This window comes from Vipera berus (genome assembly GCF_964194415.1).
Source record: "Vipera berus genome assembly, chromosome: 4".
NCBI lineage: Eukaryota > Metazoa > Chordata > Lepidosauria > Squamata > Viperidae > Vipera > Vipera berus.
Window position 1 is genome coordinate 89,690,981 of NC_138206.1, and position 22,925 is coordinate 89,713,905.

Sequence of the window (22,925 nt, forward strand, 5' to 3'; positions counted from 1 at the left end):
AGCTTTGTTTATTGTTGGCTTGTTTGTCAGTTTTTATTCACTTTTTGGTATGTTGATTGTTTCTTTTGCATAGTATATAGATATTGTTTATGTCTACATGACTATTGATGGCTAATTTATCAGAATGCCAGACTTCTAGAAATTCCCTAGTGTTTTTGGACTAGACTTGATCACCATTTCCCAATGGAAACTATGGTTAAGTCTGTCCATATGTTGTGAAATTAAGAACATCTCAGAAACTATAACAGACCACTACAACCACATGGAATCAGCTTAGCACACAAGCCAACTGAAACCCTTCAAAACATCCTAAGTAAACCAAAAGACACAGAAGCCCCAGAAGAAAAAGCAGGAGTCATCTACAACATTTAGTGTAATGACTGCAACAGCCACTACACAGGAAAAACAGGCAGAAGACTGGCAGAATGCATCCATGAACACCAACTAACAGTCAGAAGACATGATGAAAACTTTTTAATTTCACAACATATGGATAGTTTTAACCATAGTTTAGATTGGGAAACTGTAACCATCCTAGACCAAGCCAAGTCCAAAAACACTAAGGAATTTCTAGAAGCCTGGCACTCTGACAAATTAGCCATCAATTGACACATAGACATAAACAATATCTATAATCTATAATCAACAAGCCAAAAGGGGAACAAAAAGACCAAAACACCTCCCCACCAGCAATCAGAACCCAGATAAGCATAAACCTTAAGATTAATATCAGACCAACAGTTAAATAAACGACACCCCAATCAAGGAACTATCAAACAAGCCAACAGTAAACAGCCCAACCAAAGAACCTCTAAGACCACCCTACCAACACTGACTAGGCAACCCAGTAGAATATAAACTGAGAGCAAATTCTACTCCTTACTAGCACAAATGATGTTACTAGTTTGGGTAATGAAATGTCTGCAATAAAACAGCTAAGTTCAGAGAGCATCAAGGTCCCTTCAATTCAGCCCTGAGCTACTAATATTCTCCTTTACCGGTATTCATCCTCTGCATTTCCTCTGGTCAAACAACTGTTAATTTTGTTTATTATTAGCATATTGGTTCCCAAATAAGAGTGCATTTGTATTTGACTTTGTTGCATAACTTTAAAAAGGAATAGAATTTTGTTTTTCTATATGATTACATTTCTAGTCCAATACTTTTAGGCTTTTTCCCAGAAAACATATAGAATATATATATATAATGAGAGAAGACCTCAATGAATTTGATATGACCTTTTTAAATAATATTTTATTCATTTTCTCATTTTACAATTGAGTATTTAAAAAGCAATGTGATGACTCGGTTAATCAATAGTTCAATAGCATACATAAATCTTTAGTATAAACCTCATGTTACAAGATCATATATTTCCTCTCTTTTTCCCTTAATAGCTACTATTTCATATTAAGCTAATACAGTTCTTATTATTATCAACTAAATAAAAACATATTTGTTAACAATTATCAATGGTGTTTAGCTTATACATATCTTAATTGCATTTGCATTTGATCCTTATATACAATCAATGTCCTGTTATTCCTTTTTTAAAAAGCTTTAATTTCCCATGAATGTTCAAATTAACATTTGATTTCCAAGTGTTTTATATTTAGGTGACCAAAGTTTCCCGTATCTCAACTTCTTCCTTTTTCCCTTTTCATAACAAAGTCTAATATTCTAAATACACATCTTATCTATTTGATTATACTCTTGTTCTGTTTTCTAAAAATTATCTATTTCCCCTATGTTAAACCATCTAGTTAATAATACCGTATCCCCTCTAATGTCAAAACCATTATATATGTTATTTGGATTAACCAATAATTCAGTAATATACATAAATATCTCACATTGGGCAAACAAAATTTTTATTTTCAACTAAGTAAAAACATTCTTGTTACATTTATTAATACTTTTAGGCCTTTACATAAACTTTAATTTCCCATCAATATTCAAAGAAAAAACAACCCACACAGCTATTTATGATTTCCAAATATTTTATGTTAGGTGATCAAAATTTCCCTTATCTCATCTTCTCCCTTTTTCCCTTTTCATACCAAAGCCTAATAGTCTTGTTACACATCTTAGCTATTCAATTATAATGTTACTTTATTTTCTAAAAGTTATCTATTTTCCACCAAATTCAACCCTCTAATTAGTAATATAATATCCCCTCTAATAAATCAAAACCATTATTTTCTTCAGCCTTACTCTGGCTTTCTTCCTTTGCCAGCTAAGCTTCCACATTAGTGCTTTTGAATCATCAAATAGTTCTCCCTCTATTATTATATATATTATTTGGAATAAGAAAGACCCTTTGATTGAAGTTTTTTTGGAAGAATGAGCCCATTTGTATTCATTAGATCACCTCTCTATTACTCCAATTTCACACAATTGTCCTGATAGGTTTATCTTCCATTCAGTCTATTCTTCTTCGTTTTCCTCAAATTTCTTCTGATGTTTGTAAAAAGTCTTTTCCAGTTTCAATGTTGTCAGTCCCTTTTCTGATTTTTCCATTGGCTAGGTCTGTTGATCAGTTGAGTCCTCTGTCCTGGTGTTTGTTTTAATTTTCCTGTTATTTCCTGCATTGTTAGTTCTTTGGTTGTAGTCAAGATCTGGGTTTGTATATTTAATCTGGTATCTTGTTCCTTTATGTTGCTTCTTATTTTGTCACAAGCTGAAAGGATGGCTTCATATATTGATTTCAACATGGAAAGGATTTTTTCCTGATGTTCATCCATAGTATGTTAAGTTGCAGACTTTAGAATCAAACATTAAAAATAGTTTTTTTGTCTTTTGTAGCTGGGTATGGGACATCTATTTCACATGTTATAGGTGCTATTTATAGTACTTGTTTGTCAAGTAAAAGTTTATAATCCAAGGTGTTCCATCATCTCATATAATAACATATGCTTCTTGTGTAAAGAAATAGGAAAGCAATTCCCCAAGTATAGCTCTGAGACTCAGTCAAATTTTACATTCATAGTTCCAGCAAGCTAGATATGCCATCCAGAAGTTTCTTCTTTGCAGCTGGGTATTTGACAGGTGGTAGCTGTCAAGGTGAAAGAAATTTTATCTAAAGTCTGGGCTTCAAACCAAGTCTCTTTTAAGCAATAACAAATTGTAATACCATACTTTGCCACAAGTTTTAAGCTTTTTAAATCCAAAATTTATATGGTAGTTTTTCAAGTCTTATTTTTTAAAAAATAAAAACAAATGTCTCCAATGAGAAAAGAAACACTTTCAGTTCCCAAGTTTCAAAAGAATATACATCCAATTAGATTAAAATTGTTCTTATAGTTGCTCTGTTTCCCTTGGGTAGTTAGTCGCCACTTTTCTTAGAGGGTAGGGTAAAAATTCCCTTCCCTCTCTCCTCACAGCGGGAAAATTACTTTGAGCAGCTTTCACAGAAAAAAATACTTAAAATCTTAAAAAGAGGATCAGGTCTCACCCAGTTTCATCCACGTTGCTTTAAAGTTGCTTGGTGGTGTTTTGACTTCAGCTGTCAGTAGCTTAGTGATGAGCCATATTGGTATGGCTGGTCTTTCTCCCACCAATTTGGAGGGCTTCCCCAGATCAAACAGAAGGGCCGCTGCCCTCCTGCAATCAAATGGGGGTCCCGTCCTTGCTCATTGCCCCTACAGGGCGACTTTCAACCCTTTCCAGGTTCCCCCAGCAGAACAAATTCAGACATGGAAGATGGAGCTTGCCTTCCTGCATCCATGGTGCCACAATGGCAAGCCAGAAGTCATCCGATATGATCTATTATTGTACACACATGTACAAATCTGTACTGTACATTAACTTTTGATAGGATAGCTGTCCTACAATAACAAGGACAAGGAGAATTGGCACACCCATTCAGAAGAGTGTTTATTTCATACATTTAAAGAACATCTGAATCCAACCAACTCTTGCCAGTAATACTGAGAGAGGTTGCCCATCACCCTGCCCAAAGACTGGGAGAACAGCCAAGATTTTAGTGTTTTTCGAATATCATAATAATGTGATGATGAAGTTGCATCTTACCTGTCACTTCAGGTGGACAATCAATGAACTCATGATAGAACTTGCTGGCTGTTAGTAAAAACAGGAATGGATATATCAACCATGATTTCCCTGTCACAGAAGTTGTACAGGAGAATAGCACTATTTTAAAAGAAATTTGAGCATTTCTGCTCTTCTCCAATCTTTCTATTATTCTTTCCATCACATGGCGGTATTGTTTCTGGGAGACCTGACTAAAGAAAATATGCAAAATGTATTTATTTACTTATTTTTAAAAATCAGAAGCAAAACATTTGAATAGTAGGTAAGAAACTGTGAGATTTATCATTCAAAATATTTCAAGGTCAATGGGATTGCTTAGTAGCCTAGTAATATAGTGTCCTTGTAACTTTTTTGAACAATTCCATCTCAGTTAAGAATAGAGAATCCTGGCCTAGAAGCTTAGTCTGTCTATTAAACCAATCCACAAGCCTTGAGCAAAACTTTTTCTTAAGCCGAAACTCTTTCCTTTCGAGCATAAGTAAACACTATTCACATCTCAGGTGACTCTTTTGAAAAAGATAGGCAAGGTTAAGGTGTGAGCAGAAGAAGGTGAGCCTGACGGTCACCTGAAGTAGTGGTTGTACTCTGCCTGCACATCTTCATTTCCTTCAGGGGGATGTTACTACACTAAAAAAAGCTAGATGGGTTGATGCACATTTTCTCCGATGTGCTACATATGGACTATTCCATATGCCATCCTACTCATTGCCCAATCAAAGAAAATAGGGATGGAACTTAATGAATTATGTTATTTGTGTAACTCTACCCTTCAGCACCACACAGTCTACATCAGATGAGGGTGTGGCACTGCTCCTTTTCTTGATCTGTCCTAACAAAACTAAATAAAACAAAAGGAATTCCATTGTAAGAGATATTCTGACACCAAATGTTTTATAGTGAAATAGCATTTGTATACCTAATAATAGCAGTTGTTGCTTATTTAGGGGCTTTCCCTTGTATCATTTGTTCTTTCATTTTCTTTGGATTCATCTATCATTTTAAAAGCTACCAGAATAATGGTTGTTTTGGGGTGGCAATTCATAGTACAATGCCAAAATGTAATTATTTTCTAAACGGTATTTGTGAAGGGCTATGGCCTAGCCGCAGACTGCCCATCCTTTGAGAGGACTCTGGCACAACTTTAATCCCACCCATGTCCAGTTAAACTACTTTTTTTTTCCTGAGACTCAAGACAACAGCATATGCCATTTGGAGGTGCTGATTTGAGAAAAGAGTTTTCTTTCTGCTCCTACATCAAAGTCTAAATTTTCATGATGAAGAGGAGGAGTATCATAATGATAATAATAACTTTGGTAGCCCACTTCACATTATCTATCATCTGCACAGGTACTTATGTGTATAATTTATTTGTTAAAAAGTAGGGTTTGTGTAATCTTCTACATGCTTCATTTCACTTATAACATGCATTAATTAGTTTTGTGACTGAAATAACATTTAGCACAATACACATAAAGTCATTTGGTGTGTGTCTGTGTGTGAATATTGATTATAAAAGTAAAATCTGATGCAAACTAAACTTAAAAAAGAAGAAAGAATAGAAAAAAGAAGTAACAAGTGCATGAAAAAAGAAATAGAAAAAATAATAGAAAAGTAAAGTATAATAAAAAGAGAAGAAAAATATATAAAGACATGACTGCCAATATTTATCACAAGTATAAACAAATTTAGTGACTCTTCACCCCCTCTAAGTTTATAACATTTATTTCTTCATCCCATATTCCATCTCTTATCTATAAATAAATTAGTAAAACATAATCTTTTTAGTCTTAGTGTCCATAAAGGGTTGCCAGAAAACACAATGTATCTTGTTTTAACCTTGACCAAATAAACCAATTTTATATTGCTTCCTATTATTTCTAACACTTACTCTTTAGTTCATTCAAATATTGTTGTAGAAGTTGATTTCTATTTATTTGTTCTTTGTATCACAATCTCTTCAAGAACACTTCAGGTTTTTCTAGAACTTAATAAGCTTCTTTTTTAAATCCAAAAAAGGAAAAATTACCCAGGTCACTCCCTTGGTTTGTCATTTGTATTTCCCTTTTAAATTTTAAAACCTCAGCTGGTTTCTTTTGGAGATTCAGTGAAACATCCTTTTCTCATTCTCCTGGCCTGTCAATTGTAAAGCCACTTTTGATACCCACCTCTATTTTGTCAGCTAAAATCTGTTCTATGTCTGTCATTTCTTCAATAACATGTTTTGGACATATTTTATCCTTTATTACTGATACTGTTGATATTTGGCTGCCATTTTCTGATTCCATTCTTCAAAATCTCCTTCAGTCCCTCTAGTTTTTGAAATCATGAAATTGGTTATCTTTGTCATGTCTTATAAAAAGCCATCCATAGCACATTTGGGTAATCTCTTATCCTATCCTTATCTGAAGGAAGGAAGGAAGGAAGGAAGGAAGGAAGGAAGGAAGGAAGGAAGGAAGGAAGGAAGGAAGGAAGGAAGAAAGAAAGAAAGAAATAAAGAAAGAAAGAAAGAAAGAAAGAAAGAGAGAGAGAAATCTGCAGACAAAAATTGTCAATAACTTTTCTATATCATATAAAGAAAGGGTTTTTTGGGGGAAGGGTCTAAATTCTGATAAAGATATGTAGTTGTGCCTATGAGTCATTCTTGAGTCCTGGTGATTTCCTGGACAAGTCCCTGCAGTTTTCTTAGCAAGATTTCAGAACTGGTTTTCTCATGCCTTCTTTCTAGGGCTGAGAGTGAATTGCCTAAAGTAACTCAGCTGGCTTTATGCATATGGTAAGACTAGTTTCTTCCAATTTCCCAGCTTCTAGCCCAAGGTCATCTTTACATCAACTGACTCTTGATAGCTTTCCTGAAATATCCACAACAAGGAAAACTACTTTAATGCACTACTTGTTGCCAAGTCAAAACCAAGATGATTACGATTTCACCAAATAACTACTAACTAGTTTTTCATTTTTAAGTTCCCAAAGCTTTTGTTGTTTATTTATTTGTTATTATTTTTAATGTATTTTTTCTGATTACTCTTTTTATCAGTTTAATCCAACAAAATCTAGGTTGATCAACACACTTGAAAGTGAATGTAGAACAATAAAGATTTATACTTACTACACAGGTCCTGCTATTCACCTTGTAGAACAGAAAAAAATCAAAACTAAGGTGATCTGGAAAAGATTTCTAAGACCGGTGCTAATTACTTAGTTAATTACAGCATTGAATGTACATTCTTTATCTGCAATGCGTTATACTGAAATGAGTAAGAGGTAATTGATGCTGTATAGAAATGGCAACAACAAAATTTTAAAACCGAGAGATTTGTGCCAGTAAATATTGGCAACAGCTAAATGGAAATTATAGTCTTAAAGTGCATAATAAAATAGATCTGGAAGCTGTGCAGTGTAGTATACAAACCTAATAGTTAGAAACAATTAATACAGCTGCAAAATCTATAGTTCTTTAATCTGTTTTTAATCATTGACATGGATGGGTGCCTAAGAAAATTTAGTATGAAAAATATTACAAAATACTGAATATTCACTGGAGATGCTAACATGCAGTCTTATGGAACTCATTTAGAATAAAATATATTGATTTTTTAAATTATTTAAGAGTATCAAAATGGATTGTACCACAGTTTTACATAAGAATTGTTTAACACGAAAGTGGGTGTGCAGAGAACACCCATGTAGAGACACCAATTCATAGAACAATGAGGCCACTACAGCTCAGTGGCCTCATAAACTTCTCAGACTCCTGCTTGAGAGAAGCAAAGTAATGTAAACAAATAATATGCCACCAATATGCCACCAATTAGCAAAATCAAATATGTTGGGTATTTTTCTTTTATATTATGATCTACTACAAGCTGATCTTTTGGGTGCATTTATATTGCATTCTCCTTCCTCTGTAGTGTTTAATATCAGCAGCAGCATTTGTCTATAACTGGATGAATTAACATGGACAATAGTTGTGTGTTCAACAGAAACCAAGGTAGTTGCAAGAATGAAATAACAGTTTCAGAGTAAGGAGAGTTGACTATGGGATCAAGTACAAACAGAAAAAACGAAATCTATTTATGGATGTGTGATTAATGTTTGTTTCTAATCTGCTTTATTCCTGGAACCAAGCAATGGTCCATGCACTGATTCACAGAAAGCAGTATGGTTATTCTTTTATAGATAAAAAGGAGCCTTCTATAAAAAATATTATTTGCCCTTTTTTCTTAAATGAACAACACAAGGAACATAAGCATGTAGGTCAAGCTTTCTAATGATGTACCTAGTAATGTATTCTCTCTTGCAGATATTATTACCAGATATGGTAATAGACCAATCTGGAGTTCACAGTTTATCACAGCAGTGCAAGTTTCTCCTATAGTAAAGTGGAGGTGCAGGACTTGAAAAAGTCAATATGGTCTACATTTAGAATTTGAGTTGTGCTTTAGGTAGTATTCAGAAAACATTTCTTGGAGCTGTCCATGGTTTAGTACCAATAAAACCCAGATAAAATTCATTCTTAACAAAGTAATAGCTTTGAGTCTAGTTCTCATTAAATGTTCTTCCAAACTTTAAAAAATAAAAAAAAATGTAAATTGGAATATATAAGATGAATAAAAGACCATTCCCCTCCTTTTCACAAAAATATATAATATAAAATGAATGAGGCAATGGCAGGCTAGGAAAAAAGTATCAAATGTGTCGAGTTGGAATTGCTTGTGACTTGAGGAAAGTTATAAAACTAGATGGATTGGTTTGAAATCTCCACCTAGAACAAAGTACTGCATACAGTGGCTATCCTGCTTCTGGAACTCAAATGCTCCTGACTAGATACATTTTTTAGGATGAATCCATGATTGTGTGGAAGTGAAAGTAGATGGCGTTCAGAAAGGGTACATTACAGGTTTTAAACCTATATTTATGTGTCTGAAGTTTTTAGATTAAAAAAAGAAAAGAAAGGAAAAAGTGACACTATATATATCATAAAGATCTTCTTTCCAACCCTCAGAATTAACTAATTTTGGGTGATGTTCTCTACAATAAAATTATTATTTTTGATTTGCTCAGTATTCATTTTTTAAAAACTTAAGAACATTGCATATATTTTATGGTAGCCATATTTAAACTATAATGATAAATCACAAAATCTCATTATTTTTTCACACCAATCCCTTACGTAAGTAAGTGCTATTCACATTTTACTGATATGTAAGTAGATTTAAAGTGATTTTCCAAAGAAAGGATGTGGAATATAGCTTACCTTGTTTGTTTGCAGACTTACTTGGAAATCACTTTTAAGATTTTTTTTTTAAGATTTTGGTTCTATGAGACTTCCTGCTCTCATGAAATTTGGATAATTGTTGTTATTATTGTTGGTCACATCAGCCAGATGTCTAGGCTGGATTTGGCATTTTTATCTACCTATTGTCCTTCTCAAGGATCTGGGATAGGCAGATATTATTTTTTCATGGGGATAAAAGTATCATTGCTGTGCCAAGTAAAGCTCTCTTTTGCAATTGATTGATGGTAATTTTATCAATACCAATGGTGTTCAAGGGGTGTTCCAGACATTCTGGAATGGCACTCAATGCACGTATTGCTATTGGTACTATGTTTGCTTTATTTCACACAGTTTTTCTGTTTTTAGGTTTTTGTATTTGGTGATTTTCTCCAGTTCTTTTTCTTCTATTCTGCTGCTGTCCCCAGATACTGCAACATCATTGTCTTTCTTTTTGACAATTGTTAAGTCTAGGGTTCTATGTTGTGTATTTGAACTCTAAAATCCCAGAGTGCTTTACTTTTTTTTCCATTTTTGATTACTTTGTCTGTTTTGTGGTTTCACCAGTTCTTGCTTGCAGGCAAATGGTATTTCTTGCAGAACTTCCAATGCAACATTGCTGCTACTTTTTCATGCTATTGTTTGTAGTCAATCTGTGCAATATTCTTGCAGCAGCTAATTTGCTGGTCCACTGTTTTTCAGCTTCTTTGCAGAGCCAACATTTGTTTTCTCTTACTGTCTTCTCAATTCTGGCTTTGCTTCCTCTTTCTTCAGTTCTCTTCCTCTTTGCCATTGACAGGTATTGTTATCTGTTTTGCCTGCTTTTTTTTCTTTTTATCCACCATAAGAACAGAGTCACTAATACTTTTCAGTTAACATTGCAAGATGCTCCTCAGGTGCTGGTGCAAATATATAATCAGAACTGGCAGTTTTCTCATGTTACAGCTTACTCTGAGTGGCAGTTTGATGTAGTAGTTAAGGCATTAGACTAGAAACTGGGAGACCACAAGTTCTAGTTCTGGCTTGGGCATACACAATCTCAGGCTAGTCACCTTCTCTTAGACCTTGGAAGGAGACAATGGTGAACTACTCCTGCAAAACTATTGCTAAGCACATTGATTTGTGCTTTAGATTGTAAGCCGCCCTGAGTCTTCGGAGAAGGGCGGGATATAAATGGGATTTTTTAAAAAAAACCTGGCCAAGAAAACTGCAGAGACATGTCCAGGCAGTCTCCAAGATTGAGCAGAAGGGGCAAAAAAGTTTACTATGATCCTCAGATGTCTCAAAACCAGGCAGCATCTTGGATTCTAACTTTGTTTATATCCCAGGTAGCTAAAAAATGAAGAAGGACTACTCATGTTGGGTTGTACAACATACAGATGGGAGGATATCAGAATCAGAATCAGAATAGAGCTGGAAGGGACCTTCCAGCAGGAGATCTTTTACATTTCAGACAATGACTTTCCACTCTCTTCTTAAAAACCTCAAGTAATGAAGCACTCACAATGTCTGAAGGCAAGCTGTTCCACTGGTTAACTGTCATCATTGTTAGGAAGTTTCTCTTTAGTTCCAGGTTGCTTCTCTCCTTGATTAGTTTCCATCCATTCTCATGCCCTCTGGTGCTTTGGAAAATAAATTGACCCCCTCCTCTTTGTGGCAGCCTCTCAAATTCTGGAATGCTGCTATCATGTCCCCCCACTCCTTCTTTTCTCTAGATTAGCGAAATCCAAAATGCTCCTCGCTCACACTGTGAAAAGATGTGGACAAAGCTTGAATGAAGTAATTAGCTCTTTCTCTATCAGAAGAGTTTTGAAAGAAAGAAAATACAACTAAATAAAAGCTTAACACTATTGTACTCATTGTACCCAATCTAGTACCAATGCTTATGTTTCTGCATTTCTCATATGTAGGAATTCTTAATTATGTTTTGGGGTTTAGGAATTCTGAAAAATAGCTCTTCCTGATTCTATGAGTTCCATTCCTGTACAATAGTGTTCCCTCAATCACCCAAAAAATGACTTAAAGGCATCCATTTTCTCTGGGTAAGACAAATACCAAAGTCTTGTTGAACTTCATATCAATTGTAGCAAAGCTTTCATGGTCTAGAACCTAATGCATCTGAAGATCATGACAAATCTTTGCCCTCGATAAATGTGTAGCCTTTACGAGACTATAGTCTTCGTTCATCTGCGACAAGAACAATTATGGGCCTCTAGTTTACAAAGCATGTGCTTATCTTGGGACTGTCCTTATTTTCCCCCCCCACCCCATTTATTTGTCTCCAGATCCGAAGCAAATATAATCAGCATATCTGATGATATTTTTAAAATGCAATTTTCCAAACAAGATGGAATGAGACACATAGCCATAAGCATGCACATCATGGACAACACCCACATACACACACACACAACCAAACACACTCCTTTACTGGTGATGTTTTAATTGTGCAAATCTTTATCTTTCTGTGTTCATTTAAATATTGGTTTTACTTGCTAGAATATCAAGTTTAATATGCAGAATATAAACTGCTTCAATAAATATATAAATCAAGTCCCATTAAGATACATACAGGTTGCCCAAGAATTCCATCCTTGAAGATGAGTTGAGGCAATTTGTGCAATTGTCTTTTGAATAACTTCAGCCTTGTGACTTGGATTCTATTGTTCCTTTAAAATGAATACCCAGAAGAGGGCACTAATGATTCAACCATCTGCAGTCTCAGGTGAAGCCATTCCTCCCCACCCCCAGGATGCAATTCCTTCATGGGTACAATTTGTTCTTATCTTTGCCCTCCAGGAAAAAGCAACCCAAGATGTCTTTCTCATTTACCTGTTAATTATTAGAAGAACTCTTTCTTTCTTTCTTTCTTTCTTTCTTTCTTTCTTTCTTTCTTTCTTTCTTTCTTTCTTTCTTTCTTTCTTTCTTTCTTTCTTTCCAGGGCATCTCCAAGCTCAGACCTTGCAGCAACATGACTGATCACATCATAATGTCATAATGGCATTTTTGTGATGTCATCTTTTGAAGGAAAGCCCAGCTTCAGCATATGAAACTGGGTTTTCCTTCTCTTCAGTGTTCCAAAGGGGAAAAAAACATGAAGTCCAGTATTCTCATGCTTTAACTCCCACAGCATATTGTCTGAATACAATTCATCTTTGCTTGTGGAAAAAACAAAAATCTAAAATGATAACATCATCTTATGGAAAAGTTTTGTACAGGTTTTCATAAGCTCTTAATTCTAAACACATTGATATGTTTGCAAAAGAGATGATTTCATTATTCCTCCCTTTCAATCTTCACCATGAGCATGTTTCATTGCCCTGAAAGGCATTGAATGAGCATTTCTCGACTTCAGCTGTAAATTATAGGGCTTTAAGGAGGAAGATGTTAATGCGCTGTACATTAAACAATCCCCCCCACCTCAGCTGCCCAAATCATCAAGTTTTATAAAATTCCATTGAAACTATTTGTTGACTAAAATCTTAATTCATGCAATTTAGCAATCCCATTTCTGCAGTATGATCAATAAATCTGGTTAGCCATGTTCAGAGCAATGATGAATTCAATTTTAAAGAAAGAACTATATAAAAACAGAAAAAGAGGATTTTTTTTCATTTTTTTCATTTTTAGTTCTTTCCCAAAAACACACTTCCTTCCTTGTTGCATCCTAATTAATACTCCTGTAATGAGCTTCCTCAGATAGTCAAATCCTTAATCAGCCCTATCAAAAACTATGTCTGCTCAAAGAAAGACTTGTGTTAATTCTGCTTAATTCCTGACACTGGTTAAGCACCATTAATACTCCATAATTTCATTGTGCGTTATTGTAATCGTATCAGCATATATCTTCACAGTTAGCAAAGCCTCCGCAGGCTGTTAGTAAAAAATCAGCCACGTGATGCCCTCACTTAGTGCCTATCTTCCATCACTGGCCAGACCTCCTTGCCCTCTCCACAGTCAGTAGCCTAAGCAGGTATTAATAATGGTCTCCTTTTTAAAATTGCACTGCTCTAAATGGTCTTTAAGGGACCCTGCAGTAATCTCCAGATCCCTATATTTTAGCTGGAATACAGGACAGAGGAATTAATAAGAGTTCTTTTCTGTGTAAACTGCTCCCTGCTCTAAGGCTATATCCTGATGTCAGGGCGCTAAGAGAATTTTAAATGCATAGATGAATTGTTTGTGTTGCAAAAGCGAAACAGGGGCAAAGGCTAAGAGACTTGAGAAAATTGAAAGACTGCCAGAACGCCAGGATGCAAATAGCAACAAAACAGGGATAAATGCTCCTGTTCACATATGCAGGAGTACTGCAGGAGGGGAAGGGAGGAAAGGAGGGAGGGAGGGAGGGAGGAAAGGAAGGAGAGAGGGGGGGAAGGTTATTAATTTTCACCAGGCTGTATCTTACAGCTGGTAGCTCAGCATCAGTTTTTGGTGTAATGAAAATGGTCTGAGCAGAAGATAAATGGTTCATAAAGTGGACTATTTAGATGCAATCGAGGCTCAATCTGGCCATTGACTAATCACGTCCCCCCAGTAAAGCTGAATTCCTCGAACAGACTTTTTTTTCCTCCTGCTGTACCAGTGAATTGTAGTTGGGTCTAAGTTCAAGGCAGGGAGAGAATTATCTTGATTTATTAGCACGCTGCCTGGCTGTGCCACTCACCCGGCTGTGGCGTTGTGGGCGCCTGCCCTGTTGCTGCTGGAGTGTAATTTTTACTGTTCCCCTGTGACTAGTCCCTAGCATCATTTTCAGCCACGAGAAAAATGGGTTGCTTTTGCACCTGTAATTTTTCTTCTTTTGCTGCTGAAGGTATATAATATATCTCTAAAGTGCGTAATAAGTTTCTGAAAAACGTGTTTTTAAAAGAAATTGATTCCAGTGGTTTATAAGCTTGAGCAAGGCCACGTCGGGAAATGCATCAGATTGGAAAGGTATGCCTGGTAGGAAAAGGGAGCCATTTCTTCCCTCATCCACCACACTAAATACCTCCATCACCATGATGCCCACTGAGGCAGGTCACCATTTTGCAGAGGCACAATCCTGATCAAATCAACGTAAGCCTTTGCTTTTATTCGGGGCTCAGTCTAATTGACTCAGAACATCCAGCCATGAAAACAATAAAGTGTATGTCAACATTCCTTTATTTTATTTTATTATATTTTATTAGTAGATGGTAGATAGATAGATGATAAGATAGATAGATAGATAGATAGATAGATAGATAGATAGATAGATAGATAGATAGATAGATAGATAGATAGATGATAGATAGATAGATAGATAGATAGATAGATAGATAGATAGATAGATAGATAGATAGATAGACAGGTATGTGTGTGTGTGTGAGAGAGAGAGAGATGATAGAAAGATCAATTCAAGGTAGTGAACATATTTAATAGTCCTACCTCCTTTGCTTAATTCCATTTACAGGTAGCTCTCATTTAGTGACTGTCTTATCTAATGATTGTTTACAGTTATGACAGTGATGAAAAAGTAACTTGATTACCAATTTTCACATTTATGATTTTGTAGAATGAAGGAAAACTGAAGTAAGATCATAAGCACAGACTTAGTTTCTCTTAACAATTCCTTCACTTATTGACCAAATTGCTGGTCCCAATTGTATTCACTAATGAGGGCTACCCATATAGATAACTCAGTTGTGGCATTATCGTTTGTAGTACATGGATAACTAATACATTTCTAGTGTTTTGGTGTCTAAGAAGATAACCTAGTACATCAGCATTCCCCAACCTTTCTGGTTGGCAGTCCAGCGTGGAGGTGAGGGGGGAAGAGGGAATGGTTTTATGCAAGGGGCAGCTGCGTGCACATGGCTTCATTTGTGTGAGTGGTGGGTGCAAGCACCACTGCTTGATTGAGTGTGGCTGCAAGTTCTGGTCCCCGCCACTTGCGCAAGTGAGGCTGCATACTGGCCCACCACTCATGCAACCTGGTTACAAATAGGCCACACCCCTGTTTTGAGCTGTGGCCCACAGGTTGGGGCCCCCTTTAGTACATAATGAGAAGATTCTTTCTATCCCCATCATTTTCAAAGACTCCTGATTGCTACCAAGAGTTGTGAAGTCATTTTAATTCAGTTCAGTTGATATAGCACCTTAATCTTTCTATCTTCAAACTGTAAATTAAACCCAATATATTTAATATCAATATAAATGTATACATAGGTAAGGTAAGGTAAAGGTTCCCCCACACATGTGTGCTAGTCGTTTCCAACTCTAGGGCCTGGTGCTCATCTCCGTTTCAAAGCCGAAGAGCCAGTGCTTGTCCGAGGACGTCTCCGTGGTCATGTGGCTGGCATGACTAGATGCCAAAGGCGCACGGAACACTGTTACCTTCCCACCATAGTGTTCCCTATTTTTCTACTTGCACTTTTACGTGCTTTCAAACTGCTAGGTTGGCAGAAGCTGGGACGAGTAACAGGCGCTCACTCTGTTACGCGGCACTTGGGATTTGACCCGCCAAACTGCCAACCATCTGACTGACAAGCTCAGCGTCCTAACCCACTGAGCCACCGTATCCCCTCAAATGTATACATAATGTTTTGTAAATAATGGTGCTGTTTATACATTCACAATCTTAATATTTACTAATAAAGGGAATCTACCATGTTCTTGATATAAATATCATACATTAGTTTCATTATATAAATAACTTCCACTGGACCTTATAAAAACCTTCAAATTCAGCACTTAAGAGTGAGCAGTCAGCAGTCTCCTTGTGATGTTTTTTCTTATCTGTGGTCATAAAGAATTCCAAAATTCATTGGGTATTGACTTTCATGTAAACTTTCACATCCCAAGAAAATGTGGTAGGTGGTCCTCAAATATTTTGAAATATACAAATGACTTTTGCCATCCACCAATATGGGAGTATATTCTCTGTCTGAAAAATAGAGAAAAATGTCTGTCAGTATTCACATGTGAATATAAATTCACTGAACACTAAAGATTCAGTCTAACATCTAAGCAAATATACAGAGATATAAACATACAGGTATAAATATGTTTCTGTGTGTTCTGAGTGCATGATTTACATTGGCCTGTCTTCCTCCAAAGGATTTGCAAAAAAAAAAAGGAAAATCAAGTCTCACTATAAGCAACATATTATCAACATTTCAGTTCCATATTTTTAATTTTTTTTAAAGAGTAAGCAGAAAGTGTTTAGATCTCATGTATGTGTGGAATTCATTATTTCAAAGCTGACCTTTCGGGATCCCCTTCATTATCCAGTAAGGAGAGCCTTTGCTCTTTCCCTTGTCAAGAACTGGAATCTGTAAGGCAGAATAAAAGCGGGGGGGGGGGGGGAGAGGAAGAGAAACCTCCTCTTCTCTTTGAATCATGATCAAATTCAGTACGTATTAAATAGCTTCCAACCCCTCAACACATCCATACACCTTGCATAAAACAATTTCATATCTTCTGCTAACACGCAAGCTTAGTGCAAACAATAAATTCCAATAGGAAGACAATGGGGATACAGGTTAGAAGAAGAGAGATGTTATGTAAAGAAGGATCAAAACATTCATATCTTAAGTAGCAAGAGGTATGCAATTCATTTAGACATGTAGGCTTTCAAATGCCTTCTGAAATAGGTGTATATTTTGTCCTCAGGGTCTGTAGAGTTGAAAATGACTGAATTTCCTGACTACATTTCTAGATCACTGGAGCAACAACCATTGGGTTCTAGAGCACTAAGATGATCCTGCCCATTAGAGGTGTTCTCTTTCCCCTAGCCTCACATACACATCCATGATAGGAAATCCGGAAGAGTCCAGTTGTATGTTATTGCTATCTTTTAAAGTACATCAGTAACTTATGTCCTTTTTGTCCATTTTGTAATGAGCTTAATGCACCATATCTCCACTAGCCAATTAACTCTACACTGAATTCAAGACAACTAAAAAAAAAATAGGTAGAGAGAAATTGTCCCCTGGCCAATAATTGAATACATCACAACATTCAGATTTAGTCAAGCAGTACTGACTAAATAAAAATGCAGGAAGAAGAGATGGATAGCAAGACAAGTATCTCCTTCAAACCTCTACAAGTGTTCCTTTTATAACCTATACATTCAAAGTCTTCTTCATCTGTCATCATCATACAATATGCATACAGGAAACGTATCTCTAGAAACCACCAAAGTATTCCCAAGTTATGGAGAAGATGGGTCTTCCTTGAGTGTTCTTCTTCATTATGACACATATTTCCTGTTGGTCAGACATACATAGTGTGAGACCACATGTAACAATATCCATAAAATATTTCTGGGTCTATCTTCTCTATCCGGGTTTGCCCCATCCAATGTGGACATCTTCCACACTGGGGAGTCCTGGAGAATGTTCATTTCTGTGGTATGATGCACTGAACTGGGATGTTTCTCCAATATAGCCTCTTTATTATTCAGACTAACCTTTGAGGTGAGGTTTGTCCAAATAATTATCACCTCCAGGAAAAAATTGGAGACCTCTTCTAAAAAGCTTTAAATAAAGTTTAATTAGCATCACTATATGATTTTTAAGGATGTTTTTGTTACTATTCATTTTCCAATGGATGTTACACTGTTGTGAATAGTAGTTGTTTTAGTTGTAAATATATTATGTGGCATTGAGAGCTTTTGGGTTGTATGGTATTAAATAAATAAATAAACATCCTTCTCTCACCTGTTTTTTTTTTAACAAACAAAAATAAATCTCAGGCAGTGACATTGTAAGAATAGAAGGCTACCAATTGCCGGAGAGAGACTGGCTGAGCCAGGAGTCAAGTGGGGAATTAGCCTGAAATATTTAAGTAGGCACAAGAGGACAAGTTCCAACACACACACACACACACACACACACACAAGAGAATGGAGAAAGGATATGTTTAATATTTGTCTATTATATACAATATTTTACATATAGTTGTTAAGTATTTTTATAACATAAAAGAAAAACTGAAAATCTTGAAGAACTTACTGTATACCAAATCAGACCACTGGACTGTTCAGGTCTGGAAGGAGGAGGAGGAGGAGGAGGAGGAGGAGGAGGAGGAGGAGGAGGAGATGCCACCAGTGTTCTTGGTATGTTTTCCCTTCCTTCCCTAGACACATCAAGGATTAAGTGTCAGTCAGCCTAGATATAAATAGTTTGTATCTAGATAAACAGACTTTATATATTTCACTGACAAATGCAGTCCATTTTGACTAATTGTTTTTCTTAAAATAATTAATTGCCTTGTGTTACACCCTAGTTGCTTTTCTACTTGCTGGCAAAAATAAACCTGCTGTTGTTTTTTAACTGTTTGGAAGACAATGAAGTGTTAGCTTGTGGAATGTTGATTTCATTTTACCAGACTTTCTATGAATTTATGAACTGTTTCATAACATCTTCTGGCAGCCTACAATGGCAGTCTTTAGGCAGAAATCCAATGTATGTTTAGTTACATAATAAATACAGTATTTACATGACCTGTGGACTACATTAGGGATTTTATCTATTTTTTCAAGGACTTTTCTCTAATTACATTCCTTCTATTTCTTCTGCTAAATGAAATATCATACTCTGAATTCATAGAGGGAAAAACCCCTACTATAAATATTATGGAAATACAACTCAAACCACCTTTAACAAAACTTTTGACACTGATGTGATTTTTTGGGGGGCTACTTGGATGACACAGTGTGGTTTATGATATTGTTTCCTCGGTTTTAAATCTGCTCTAATGTAGGTGCAGATGTTTCCCCTTAGATTATCATTGACGCACCTAAAGAAATTCTGCTCCAAATACAATTGGCTGGTTCATTTCTTAAGCAATAAAGAGCAAAGAGGGGAGCTGCTGAATAAGCAAGCTTTTTTTCTTTGAAAAGCCCACTTGTTAGGCCCTATAACACTTCAGTTGATATTTCTGCAGTGCAAACACGATAGTGGAAAATTAAGTTGCCCCAGCAAATTCAGTTTCAGAGAAATTTGTTATGAATAAAATTCTGCTGCTGGCTTTAGAACATTAAATTTCTCCACCAAATAATATCTTAGAAATACCACTTCAGAAGAAATCAGCTCTAAATAATTGATAAATTTGGTTTGTTTGGAAACCTTTTGACCCCTGTAATAGAAAGTAAAAACACATTTCAGTTATTAAAGTCACATATATTCCCTCTGGTAGGAGAAGCTTTTAATTTTAAACTCAGCTCTGTTGGGGCCATTTGATAAAGCTAGGAAAAAACCTTTTCAACTGCTGCTGGAATATTCGGGTCAGCTTCCCTTGGGAAAATGGCAAAAGATAAACTTGTAGCTTTTCATTTTTAACACAGAAAGAAACTTCAGAGATTTTAAACATCAAGAATTATTGGAACTGAAAGACAGACTTTCTATCATTCTTTCTCTTCTCATCTTCTCCTCCCTCTCCCCTCAAAATAATTTTATATTCTCTTCTTGTTGTACTGTTGCATTTTTTAAAATGTGGAGGTCTAATAGTTGACCAGGCTAATTTATGCTACTTGAGCCTTCATAGGCGTTCAGTTAATTAATATTGTAAAAGGGTAACATGTATATTTATTATTACCAAAATAATAATGCGAGGGGTGGGGCAGGGCCTGTGCATGGGGTGGAGAAGCAACACGGCAGGGCTAGCATGGTAGTAGACCAGTTGCTTCCCTCCCCCTGCCGGGCACCTGCTGAAGCCACCCAGAGTAGATTGCCACTCCCCCCCGCATCTCCCCCAGACATTTTTAATTAACCTGCCTTTCAGCTGCATTCTGTTTGTCCATTCACTTGTCAGCCTTCTCCGCGTGTTTGTGGGACTATCGGTAAAAAAAAAAGTTCCATGAGATTTCTAACTTCTCATGAGATTTGGCGAGAAGTTAAAAAGTCTGATGGAACTATTTTTTTACCGATAGTCCCACAAACATGCGGAGAAGGCTGACAAGTGAACGGAGAAATGGAATGTAGCTGAAAGGCAGGTTAGTACTTATGTGGTTAGTTAGATTACTGCAATGGTCTCTACATGGGGCTGCCCTTGAAGACCACCTGGAGGCTCCAGCTGGTGCAGAATGCGGCCGCACGGGTAGTGATGGGAGCATCCTAATACTCCCATATTACACCCCTCCTGCATGAGCTGCATTGGTTACCGGTTGTCTTCCGGGTGAGATTTAAGGTGCTGGTACTTACCTTTAAAGCCCTAAATGGCCTAGGCCCGGGATATTTGCAGGGCCGTCTGCTGCCGGGAATGACTTCCCATCGCCCAGTGTGCTCACACAGAGAGGGCCTCCTCAGGGTGCCGTCGGCTAGACAATGTTGGCTGGCGACCCCCAGGGGGAGGGCCTTCTCTGTGGGAGTGCCAGCCCTGTGGAACCAACTCCCCCTTGAGCTCCGGATGGCCCCAGATCTCCGGTCCTTAAAACATTCCTTTTTCATCAGGCTGACCTGGACTGACGACAGGGTTTTTTTAAATGTTTTTTTTTATTTTTTAATTGTTTAGTTTAACTTATTTATTGGGGCTGTTTATTTAATTTCTTTTAACTTTTGTATTGTTGTTTTTATTGTTGTTAGTTGCCCTGAGTCCTTCAGGAGATAGGGCGGCATATAAGTCCCAAAAATAAATAAATAAATAAATAGTAAAAAAAATGCTTGGGGAGGCAGGGGCATCTGGGCAGGGGCGGTGTTGTGATTCAGTATCAGCCTGTGCTCCCAGCAGCTGAGTCCAATGAATCTGAGGAGGAGGGGTTTGGAGAGCCTTTGGTGTCAGAGGGAGGCTCTGATGCATTGCAGGACTCTCAGCCTGGCCCCTCCAGTCATGTTCCTCATGAGGCTCAGCTGTGTGAGTACGAGGTGTCGGACTTAGATGAGTCACAGCTGAATCTGTTCAGAGATGCTGGAAGCAGAAGGCAATCCAGCAGAGCAGAGCAAAGAAAATCAATGAGGCAACTCAGTGAGAGGAGGAGAAGGAAGTGAGAAGCCACGCCTTGGGACTAATAATAAAAGGGAAAGGTGTGGGCGGGGCTGGTTGCTGAAGGCAACAGTTTGGAGACATTCTGAGAGAGTCCTGGTCTGTTCTTGATACTTCTGTTTAACTCTGGTTTGTTGACTCTTGTTTGATATTTTGATTTATTTATTGAAGGAAATATTTGATTGCTTTTTTATTTGAACTGTAAATAAATTTTGGTTGGGTTTTCCCAGCCTGTTGACTGTAAAAAGCAAAAAGGGGTTGTCCCTGACACACAAACAGGGCCGTTTGTAGGCTGAAACAGAACAGTTTGCCTTCAGCCTCCCACCCCTTACTATTATGGAGCAGCTACGTGCTGAGAATCCCCAGCTCTCCCAGCAGCTCTCTTTGTTGGCAGCTCAGGTGGCTCAATTACAAACACAGGTCCATGCTGCACCACCACCACCACCACCACCATCACCATCACCACCACCCAGGAGAAAATGCCAAGTTGCAATGCCGGACAAATTTGATGGCAATCCAGATATCTTTCCTGCTTTCCTGGGACAATGTCAGCTATTTATCAGCATGAGAGCAGCTGATTTCCCCACTGACCAGGATAAGGTGGGGTTTCAGTTAAGCCTTCTCTCTGGTGATGCAGCTCGTTGGGGCACACCCCTACTAGCCCAACCTAGTCCATTATTGGACAACTTTGTGGGGTTTTGTAATCATATGCGTCTGATGTATGAGGACCCCATAAAGACGCAGACTGCTACCTGATGTCCAGACGTACATACATCATGGCGTACATTGGCGTACATATGGGGCTTGGGCAGTTTAATCCCTGGTTCCAGTTCAATGGCACAGTCCGTTGGTCAATGAGGTGGCAGGATATCACACTCTTGCTCGTTGAACACATCGGCCAGATCTGGGTATACCCGTGGCACCTGGAACCCCTGCCCAGACTCTGCTACACAGGCCTTCTCTTCCTCCACTGTCCCTTCCGGCCTTATGAGGTCATGGCTCGGGGGCTGGGGTCCCATCCCAATGTGGAGGCGATGGTAGCCCCCCTCCCACAAGATCATCGGGCCCCATTTGTCAAGCCAGGTAAGCCCTAAAATCACCACCTCAGTCATGGAGGGTACCACTATGAATCAGAGGGTCTCCCAATGCTCTCCCATCTCCAGTCGGATGGGCTCCATCACATGGGTAACAGGTGCCCCCCCAGAAGGGATCCATCTACCTGCTGGAACTTAAGTGGGGTGGCTAACTTCTCCATCCTAATGCCCACCTCAGACACCACTGTTCGGCTAATAAGACAACGGGTGCTTCCCGAGTCAATTAAAGCTCGGTATGCCCCCTTCTGCCCTGACTGTGGACTCACTAACACAACAGGGATTGCAAAGGGACACACCAGCGTGCTCACCATGGGATCCTCCTCCTGCTCATCGGCACCGTCGTAGAGCACGGGTCCGGTGTCTCCATCCCCGTCGAGGGCATCTGATACCTGATACCTGATACCTGAAAGCTCTGAGGCAAGGTCAAAACCCCCTACAGGGCTATATCAGTGATTTTCAGCTGCTTAACCAGGATTCAGCCTGGAATGAGGCTGCGCTCGTGGACGCTTTCCAGGATGGATTGTCAGAGGAGATGTTGGATGAGGTGGCCCATATTGATATTC